At 41.8% G+C, this 10,820-nt stretch overlaps 1 non-coding gene across 1 annotated transcript; it reads left to right on the top strand.

Moving 5' to 3' along the window:
• The first annotated feature begins 337 nt into the window (after positions 1-337).
• TRNAS-AGA (transfer RNA serine (anticodon AGA)) lies at positions 338-412 on the top strand. Its single transcript has one exon. It is a non-coding gene; the product is annotated as a tRNA-Ser (tRNA).
• The last annotated feature ends 10,408 nt before the right edge of the window (positions 413-10,820 follow it).

The following is a 10,820-nucleotide window of genomic DNA, read 5'->3' as shown; positions in this document are numbered from 1 at the left end:
ACAGAAAAGATGTCGCGTATGACACGAAGGGCGTGATACGATGCCTTCAATGTTGCCGTGAAAGGGTGAAGGCAGGCGAGTTAGCAGGCTCGAAATGACAAACGAAAATTTTCGCTCAGACTTCCTTTCTGACGTAGTAGTTCTGCGGAAACCCGCAAGGTGGAGAGAAGTAGTGAATAAAGGGAAAATGAGACATCCACCTGATCGTAGCAATTGCTACAAAGGAAACCCATACGGTTTCCTCGAAAGAAAAGCCTGAGGCTTTTTCTTTCGAGGAAACTCTTGCCTTTGCTTCGTGTTGTCGACAAATTCGACTTCGCCCTGCCATCTGCTAGCCGCCTGGTTAGCTCAGATGGTAGAGCGGTTGCCCCAGAAAGGCGGTGGTCCCGGGTTCAAGTCCCGGACCAGGACGAATTTTTTTTCAACTATGAGGCTTTTCTTTCGAGGAAACCGTATGGGTTTCCTTTGTAGCAATTGCTACGATCAGGCGGATGTCTCATTTTCCCTTTATTCAGACTTCCTTTCTGGAGGTGAAATTTCTCTCAAGGAACCAGATGCGACGATGGTCGCGACTAAAAGTTCCTTGGGAGCCATTTCGCCCCGGTCCCTTTCGCGACGACAGTCGGGAAAAGGACCTCGCTGTCGCCTGAACATATTACATGCCTTAAACGCAGAGCTGATATTTAACGAGTCATCGGACATCACTGGCGAAATTCCCCAGGCTAACGCGACCGTCCCAACAACACCATATACGTATATCGAGTCCGGTATGATTTGCATAATCGCGTTCGAATAAAGCACATGAGCGTGTTGAACTTGTTGAGCTTGAACTGGTTGCATCTCTCAAGACATTCGTTGACCCTTAGACCCACACCTTACTATGTAATTAAGTATTCCTGTGTGGTCGTAATACGGAACGCGGCACCAGGTACCTAAGCAGAAACATTGAGTATTTCATAAAATAAACAGCGCCATTAGCTATTTTTATTCCACGTAGCAGGCTTCAAATGTTATGAGATAATCAGTTAACATTTTCTTATCTAAATGGACTAAAGGCTGCTATACTAGTCTGAAGATATTCGATTCTATATTTCATCTAAACGCACCGGTACGTTTTCCACACAGCACTGTCTCAGAATATTTGGCGTCTGAAAAAACGTGAGGGGAGGGCCAATGAATTTTACCACACATTCCATGACGGGTACCTCATAAGACATGCCAGTCCTAGGATTGCTGGTTACTCAGTAGATATCTTGCGAACACTGACCGGCTTCAACGTGGCCTTGTGAGGCTGTTTATATGAATTCCGAGAAGTGGAGGCTTTGGTTCTAGTACTTTTCTGAGAAGAAGGACATTGTGACAACACGTCTGCTCGTCAATGTTGGGAGTGTCCCGATGGTTAGCCTTCTACTATAATACCCCATGTAAATACTTTTGTGATGTGCTCTATTCTTCCACCATTCGCACTGAAAGAAAAAGTTGCTTCGCTCATGGCCAACAGGGAGGTTGCAGAAAAGAGGTAATTAGATCAACAGCGCATGGAACAGGACAAACGAAAGGAAACGGACTTCATTTGTCCTTTCCAATGCGTGGTTACTTTTCTTCCGCAACAAATATGAAGTGACGTGTGTTTGTACCAATGCCATCCATTTATTGCGTGGGGAATACTTGCATCAACGTATACAGCGAACTACAAGGCGGATATATTATTAAGTTATAGTGGCATGGACAAGTGCCGAAGTGAACCCTCCACTGTGGCGTTGTTTTGATTATTAGGTTCATTGCCCTTTTTTATTCACGTATTTGTTTGTCTATTATTCTGCCCTATTTTTTCGTTGCATAACACCGCAAAAACAGCAATCTTCGATATAACAGAATAGAACACTTGTACACTGACCAGGCCATTTTAGCAATCTCTTGCGAATGAAAGTGCCTGCCACTTTCACGAGTTTCTGAGGAAACTGTTCAGATCTTAGGCTTGAAGAAATAGTAACGGTCAACGACAAAGTCAAGATTAAAAATACAGATGTTTTGGAGCACGTACTATTTCCTCGTTTACACTCCTACGAATCCGCACGGCCATCTTAACGTCGTTGCGTTTGTTCCCGGTTTGTGACCGCAACCATTTCATCATCATGTTACCTGACGAGACGAATTTTCGTCGGACAGGGGACTACAAATGTTAGGCTGGCATAAAATCTTCATGTCTGAGGCCACTCTCTTAAATGTTTCGTGCGCTGTATACAGAGACTTGCATGTCGCGTGCGTTTAAAGAGAGAGAGTGGGAGAGAACTACTGCCCTTAATGAAAATCCGGACATATCAGACCCTCCGCCAGACTTGCTACTTCAGGTAGTGGACAACAAATGTGACATACAACATGACCAGAAACACACAGACGGCGCATGCGCCCAGGCACATGCATACAAACACAACTTTCCACATATAGTCTCTGTACGTCCCGACGTTTAAGAAATAATAATAATAATAATAATAATAATAATAATAATAATAATAATAATAATAATAATAATAATAATAATGTGTATAAGTGCTTTTCGTTGAGCACAATGCGCAGGCGGTGCTCCTCTACGGTCTGCGAATGTCCCGCAGTTTCAAGCTAGAGAGGAGGCATATACATACATATATAACCATACATGTATATACAGCGAAGCCTCCAGAGACTGTCGGTCTGCTGAGTAAGGGCTGCGATGACGTAATATGAATACACGTCCATCAAGGCGTTAAGGTGGGTGAGCTGACCACTGGACGTTTCATTCATATTCACAGCGCAAAATCAAACAAGACCCGCACCCAGAGTTGCAAGGTGGGCACGGCGAAGGCGTGAGAATTATCTTTTCTTTTTTTTCATTTGTTAAATGCAAGCCTTCCTGCGATCCTACGGCCATTCAGGCACGTGCCCAGTCGTCCTGGGCTCTGATCATCGTCAGTTTGGACAAACTGCGTGGCAAGCTACTATCCTGGATTGACCAGCGCATGTGTGCGGAAATGCGGCCACCCGAGCAACGGCTACAGAGAGCGCAGGCTATACGCAAGCGCTGCCGACTTCCAATGATTAGTGGGCATGGTGGGCATGGCAGGCGTAAAATAGAAGGTGCCTCGGCCGATTCTCCTGTTTTTATAGGTTAGTAAATACGGAGAGTGTTCCAGAAGCGGCGATATATGTTTACTTTTGCCCAGCCGTGGGCCGAAGTGTGCGTTGATGGTGCGCTGAAATGTGCATTTATGTTATTGATGCTTGCCGCGGTGACATGTCCAGTCGAATCTTGGTCCGAAACCGCACAGAATATGCCAAAGAAGCTTCTGAGGGGACAGAAAGCAATCCGCGAGGATATTAAACTCATAAGAGAAAGTCGGGCCTACGTTGATAAATGATCAGATATATAAATTCCAAAGATATCGCAACTCGAGAATACTCCATGTAATGTGCAAGAAACGAAAGAGAAGCCAGAGCGGCTTGAAGTATAAAGTACAAGGTTTGGATACTACTTGCCATTCACAGCAGCTATACAGTGTTGGACTGGAGAACCGCGGCCCCGTCGAAATAATTTGGTTGTGTTCGGAATTCCTGAATATGTCACTGAAATTATACGAGTGAACTGAAAAAGAAAGTTTCGCTCAAGTTGTTTGAAGCGGGCTGTAGAAGTGAATGTTAACACAATTGAAACACTGCACATACTTGGTAAAAAGATCAAGACCCGACCACTGTTACCATGAGATTTCTAGATTTCAACGCAAAAAATGAAACTATTTAGCAACTTTGAGAAACTCAAGTACACCGCAATTTCGGTATCGAATTATTATTCGAAGACCACGTTCGATAACGGCAAAGCAACTCTGGGAGAGTGCGAAAGTGTATCAGGAAAGAGGCTCGAAGGTGCGGCTATCGCGTGATAAAATATTTATCGACGGTGAACTGTTCGCACGAGATAACGAAAGAGAGCGCAGGCTCAAGCCTCGATGCGCACGCCAAAGTAGACGGTGAATTCGCATGTCAGTGCAGGTCGAAAGTTAGGGATTTAACTTTTTTTCGACAGAAATTCACGAGGCGTATTCAATAAAACAATTCAACACTTACGAACACGGTACGATCCCGCTATTATAGACAGTTTAAGAATAGCGTTTGTCGCCTTAAGTACGTTAAACGTAAGCACTTTTGCGGGATGTTACGGTGCACGTCCTTTCAAGCCTTTTAGTTTACAGAAACATAAACGTAAAGAAAACGTTATAAAACAGGGCGCCGTCTGGTAACTCGTGCCAAACCTATCCAAGCCAAGACGGTCCATTAACAACTATCCTGCTGTCGCTACATGTACGCGTCTCGTTAGGCGTACGGGCGCCAGAATCGCCGAACTATCTCAGAAAATGTACGTGCTATGCGCTCATAACTAACCTTTCAGGTAAGTTTAGAGGAGGCGAAAGCTCATTACAATAGTTACTGGCGATCAACGCGAGTGAGAGCGTAGCTATCACGGGAATTCACGCTGGAGCGGGAGCCATGGGTGCAGCCATGTTCGACAACACTATTTCTTAGCGTCCGTAAACATTACGGACGTTAAACTCGCCAAATAACGCACGTTATCATAGCTGGCGTAAACCGCAGAAACCCAATAACGTTCCAAGCATGCGCAGTGAGGACGACACTATTTCTTTACGTACGTAGTGCTTTTACGTTCACTTGCAAACGCTAAACTGAAGCTGTCTATTGTAGTGGCAACAGAAACTTGGCTGCGACATTTGAAACTAGTACCTGTGAATATGCCACCGGGTCCTCATAAGATCCGGTCGCATTAAATTCGTGATTACATATAGTTAATGATAGGTGCACAGTGCGGAAGACGAAAATTAACCTCAAAAACACATACTATGCTAGGCTGAGAGATAAAGCTGAGAATAACCTTACCATTGGTTACAATATATGGCGGGGACATATCTTAACGCGTGTCAATAATTTATGCATACTTGTGGTGTCACAACAACGGATAATATGGATTGAAAAACATAAATATTTACTATATGCAACACGGCAGTGGAGAAAGCTTTGGCCCTTATGAAGAAAACTTAAGTTTGCGTCGACAAAATTCAGATTAACTGCATTCTTATATCTCGCGCGGCCAACGCTGCGTGGAGTATCCAGGTGCTATACGGGGACGATATAAGAATAATAACAAATTGATAGGATTGAAATGGTTCAGAGGGACTAGATTTATGCTTTCAAAGCATATATCTACTGACTCAGTGAGTGACGTGCTCAATTAACCTTACCTCTACTTTCACAGCGCAGAAAAGTAGCTCTGTTGAATTCCTCTATTCGCAACGTATCGATATGTTCAACTTGAACGCATGCCACTTTTTAAGACAATGTTCACCTCTACAAGTGAGGAGTAGGCCGAAGTACAAATGTAAGCCCCTAGTGACGCGACTAAACTCGTGTAAATAATCACTTTTCTCCAGATCAACTAAGGAGTGGAATTCACTACTACCTGAGTATTTGAACTTTCTTTAATGGTTTAGTGGTTGGTGATGAGCTCGTTTCTTCTAGTTAGAGTGTTTTGTTTCTTGATTATCGCAAATTGTATTCGATAAACTTGTTATAAACGAGAAGAAAGGGGGCTTACCGAAAGGCGCGATTTTATAAGTCATATCATAAGAAGCCAACAAACACTGACATCAAGGTGCTTGGTCCTTGGTGTCAGTGTTTGTTGGCGTCTTATGATATAAACTTATGTATTATATCTTGTTATTGTTATTATATCTTGCACTTATTAAAATATATCTTCTTCGATGTTTAGTGTCACATGATCGAAAGCCACCCCATGCATGCTTATGCGTTTAGAAATGTATCCGAATTTTCGCGGTGACATTTGAAAGACATCGCGCCAGAATTATTTCGACTATGTTTGTGTGTTGCAATTATCATGTTTAGTCAAGAGTTCGACGAAAGTTCGTCTGGTCAGGTAACATGATGATGAAGAACTTGAGGTCACTGGCCGAGTGAAGGTGAAAATAACACAGAGACATTTCGGGACCCGTACGGTTTCCTTGATCACACTAAAAGCGGGCAGGTCGTTTTATGCCAAAATGTGATGTACAGAACGGGTGTAGCTGGCAGGCAGATTTCCACGAGAAGATTAAAGCACGAGAATATTAAAATATCCACGAGAAAATTAAAAGAGCACCAAAGGGACGTCTCCAACAAGAAAAAAGCCTCGAGCATCCTTGACGAACACGCCTACAATCGCAGTCACCACATCGATTGGAAAAACGCTGCTATAATAACTAAGGAAAAAAATCCGATGACGCGACTCTTGTTAGTATCGTTATTTATTCAAACTACGGACAACAGCAGCAGCAGGACTGATGGAAATCTGCCTGCCAACTACAGCCGTTCTGCACGTCACATTTTGGCATAAAAACGATTTGCGGCTCTTGCCCGCTTTTAGTGTGATCAAGGAACCCGTACAGGTCCCGAAACGACTCTGTGTTATTTTCACCTTCACTTGGTCAGTGACAGCAATTTCTTCATAATTATGATGTTTGCGGCTAGACGCACTGACTGAAGTGGGGTTTATGCATGTACTGTGTTCACATCTTGTCCTTCTTCCCCAATGTATCACCCTGAAAAAGGTTAACATAATAAATAAATAAATAAATAAATAAATAAATAAATAAATAAATAAATAAATAAATAAATAAATACAAAATAAATAAATAAATACTTGAATGTATGTTTAGCACACGTGCAGCGGTAATGTTTACCCGTTTTAATCTTTAATGTTAATGGTAATGTTTCCCACACTGCATTTACTGACTTTTCGATGAGCATAAAACAATGTATCGCTATGTCTACAAGCTTCGTAAAATGCAGAAGACATGTCCCAGCGTTACAGAATTCTTGGTTAACCAATGGTCTACGAACTAACTTACGTAATAAAGACAACCTAGAGCGAAAAGTTAAACAACGCCCTTTTAACATTCGACTCAAAACTCGCTATAATATTTATTGTAACTTGCTAAACAGGCTGCTCAGGGTACCCAAAAAAGAAAATTATTACAAATTCAGAATAGCTGAAGCCGGCACAGATTCAAACGACAGTGGAAAGTAATAAATTCCTTCTTGAACCGAACCCCTCGGGCTAAACCAATAAGTAAGCTTCATTTATCAAACACCACGTATAAACATCCAGAAAAAAATCGCGAACGCATTTAATGAGTTTTCCGTGACTATGCCTCTGATCATACCACTGATACTCAACTATCATTTCAGCGATGCTTACAATCATTGTACCTATTTCCAACTGGCCCTGATGAAATAATCAATGCAATGTCACACATGATTTAAAGGTTACAAGAGCAGGTCTTCGTGAAATCAGTTCTATCATTATTAAATTAGTAGCTCATCTTAGTGCTCGCCCTTTGTCTCATGTTACCGATTCGACCTTTAAGCCTGCAGTATTTCCATGTCAACTAAAAAAAAGCAAACATTATTCCAGTATTTAAGAAGCGTGACTGCTTCTACATTTCTAATTATTGCCCTATTGCTATTCTTCCTTTCTGTAGCAAGGTTATCGAAAAATTTATTGAAAAGCGCTGAACCAAATACTTCTCAAAATTTAACATTCTTTCGCCAAATCAATTTGGCTTCAGGGTCGGATCTTCGACTGACAGTGCTATACTTTCTTTCACGGATAAAATAAAAGCGCTATAGATGCCAGTTTCTACGGAGGATCAGTTTTTATCAATCTATCCAAAGCAGTTGAATCCATAAAGTACGTGATCTCATTTGCTAAACTACGGGCGGTAGGCGTCGATCGCCCAGCATTAGCACTTATAAAACGTTACCTAGCAGATATACAGAATAAGCTGTGTATTTTAGTTCCCCACTTTCTAATTTCAGAATAACTAATAAAGGGGTCCCGCAGGGGTCTATACTTGGCCCACTACTATTCCTGCTTTATATAAATTCTTTACCTGGTTGTTTATCAGAAATTGGCGCCTTCTTTTACACTAACGACACCACATTACTTGCAACCGATCGTTCAATACGTTCTCTGAGAACTAAGCTAAACATTGACCTGAAAAATATTTTAACGTGGCGCCAGCTTAAGTCGCTAAGAATAAATCCTATCAAAACGTATTTTATGCTTTTTCATTCGAATCATACGGTACCAGAAATAATTCCCACTGTCATCCTAAACTCTCGACATCAGTGCAGTTAATGAAATCTCATTTCTTGGTATAATTCTTGACTCAAACTTAAAATTTACGAAGCATATCGCCTATTTGAAGCGCAAAATTTCTCCCCATATTAGAATTTTACTTAAAGCTAGGTATTATTTTAGCCTAGCGACATTGCTAACCTTGTATTATTCTTTTATTCACAGCCATCTTACTTATTGCATTACAGCGTGGGGTAACCCATATCCAACTCATACAGCACCACTACAGCATTTGCAGAATCAAGCCATCCGGATATTGTCGTTCAGCTCATTATACTGCAATGCTTCTGATATGCTTCTCAACCACAGAATACTTTCAGTAATTAACCTCGTTAAATATAAATTAGCCGTAATGTTAATTAAAGTAACGTGTAATCCTGCCCCAGTAAATGTATTTTCTGAAGCTACCTTGGTTAACTTAAACCGCGCAATATTTGCAGCTAACAACAATTTCTTATTGCCACTAATACGTGCTAATTACGGAAGAAAATCTGGATATTTCGCTGCGTTATCTACTTGAAATAGCCTCCCACTAAACGTCAAGCACTCTTCGTCTTTCGATTTCTTTAAGAAAACATAATTCACTTTTCTACTAGATAGCCAAAATAATCCCACATATCTAAGCTGTTTATTTCCCTGCTGCTCATTTCCTTTTCGTTTTACCTTCGTTCTAGGTTTCCTTTTTTTTCATTTGTAGCCTTCATAAACATTTTGGTTTGCTCTGTTGCGGAAGCCTCAAACTACTGTTTTAATTCTACGACTATAGTTATTGACTTTATATTATTTTGCAGTTTGTACTACATTTACTTTGAATGATCTTCCACTTAGTGACTACTGTATTGCATTCTTACGCTGTGTATTTGCTATAATGTGTCTATCTTCTGACAGGAGGTCCCCTTTCAGCCACGTGTTCTGGTACCTCCTTCTGTATGCTTGTGTAAGCATGTATATCTACTTATTGAAGAAATAAACTAAAACTGGAAACTGGAATTCTTTTGCACGCTTTTTGTTTGTAGGCATCTGTTGCAATTTGTAGGGCATTGATATCTCTTACACATATTGGACAGTACTGGCGGTTTTATCTTTGATGCTGTACATTGTTCTCGCCCACGCGCATATGTGCAACAGTGTAATAAACTCAGCTGATCGCCCGCAGCGCCCATCCCGTCAATTTCGCTTGTTTCTCTGTGTGCCTGTCTTGTTGAATTTCGCCCTGCAAATGTGAATATGCGTGGCAGTAAGTGCTTAAACATGCGGTAAGATGTACGTTTAATATATTTTGTGATATACCATCGTTAGAGGTTTCAAATTTCTGTTGGTAAAAGTACAATCATTTAGCATACGTTACAGTAGCCGATCAATAGCTGGACGAATAGCCAGGCATGGAAGCAAGATTTCGGGATCGCCAGTCAGCCACGAAGGAATACGTTTGCCTAGGACAATTACTCACAGGGGATGCTGACCATGAAAAGAAAATTCACGGAAGAATTAAAATGGGTTAGAGTGCATACGGCAGACATTGTCGGATCATGACTATAAGCTTAACATTATCATTAAAAAGAAAGGTGTACAATCAATGCAGTCTACCGGTGCTGACATATGGGGCAGAAACTTGAAGGCTGACAAAGAAGCTTGAGAACAAGCTAAGGACCGCACAACGAGCGATGGAACGAAGAATGTTAGGCGTAACGTTAAGAGACCGGAAGAGAGCGGTGTGAGTCAGAGAGCAAATGGGGTTAGCCGATTTTCTAATTGACAGTAACAGAAAGAAATGGAGCTGGGTAGGTCATGTAATGCGTAGGTTAGATAACCGATGGACCATTACGCTTACAGAATGGGTGCCAAGAGAACGGGAGCACAGTCGAGGACGGCAGAAGACTAGGTGGGGGCGATGAAATTCGCAGGCACTAGCTGGAATCAGTTGGCGCAGGAAAGGGATAATTGGAGATCGCACGGAGATGCCTTCGTGCTGCAGTGGACATAAAATAGGCTGATGAGGATGACAGTAGCACTGCATCTTAAACATAACGAGGCTTCCTCCTCACACAGTGGCCACTCGGTTCCGATGTGCTATCATGGGAGCTGGTATGATACCGGTGTGGGGCGACTGTATTGATTTCATTATACAATAGATGACCGCCTACGGAAATGGTCTTTGAAACGATCAAAAAAAAAAATTACACGTTTCCATTATCGCCAATATTGAACTCCAATAAAGTTCGACTGCGAAGACATAATTAGGTTTTAGGCCAAGCCACGTTCGACCAAGCTGAAACCTTTATACCGTGGCATTACCGTTATTTCAACTCGGTATATCTAAGAAAATGGCATGAAACGTGGCGCTAGGTCTGCTTCATAGTAAACTGTATGGGTTTGTTCATCAGAATTATATACGGGCTGACATCTAGGTGCTGGTTATCTGTGTAAGCGTATAGGAATGGCTCACACGACAGATTACTCGAACGTGAAATAAGCAGTGCGAGAGACAGAACGTAGTCTATTCTTTCATTTCTTTCCCTTTTTTTCCTTCTTGCTGTTAATGCTTCACGTCATTTGCACTGCGACTGTACTTCCCACCGTG

Source organism: Dermacentor albipictus, chromosome 7, assembly GCF_038994185.2.
Source record: "Dermacentor albipictus isolate Rhodes 1998 colony chromosome 7, USDA_Dalb.pri_finalv2, whole genome shotgun sequence".
NCBI classification, from domain to species: Eukaryota; Metazoa; Arthropoda; class Arachnida; order Ixodida; family Ixodidae; genus Dermacentor; species Dermacentor albipictus.
This window is presented reverse-complemented; position numbering and strand designations above follow the sequence as displayed.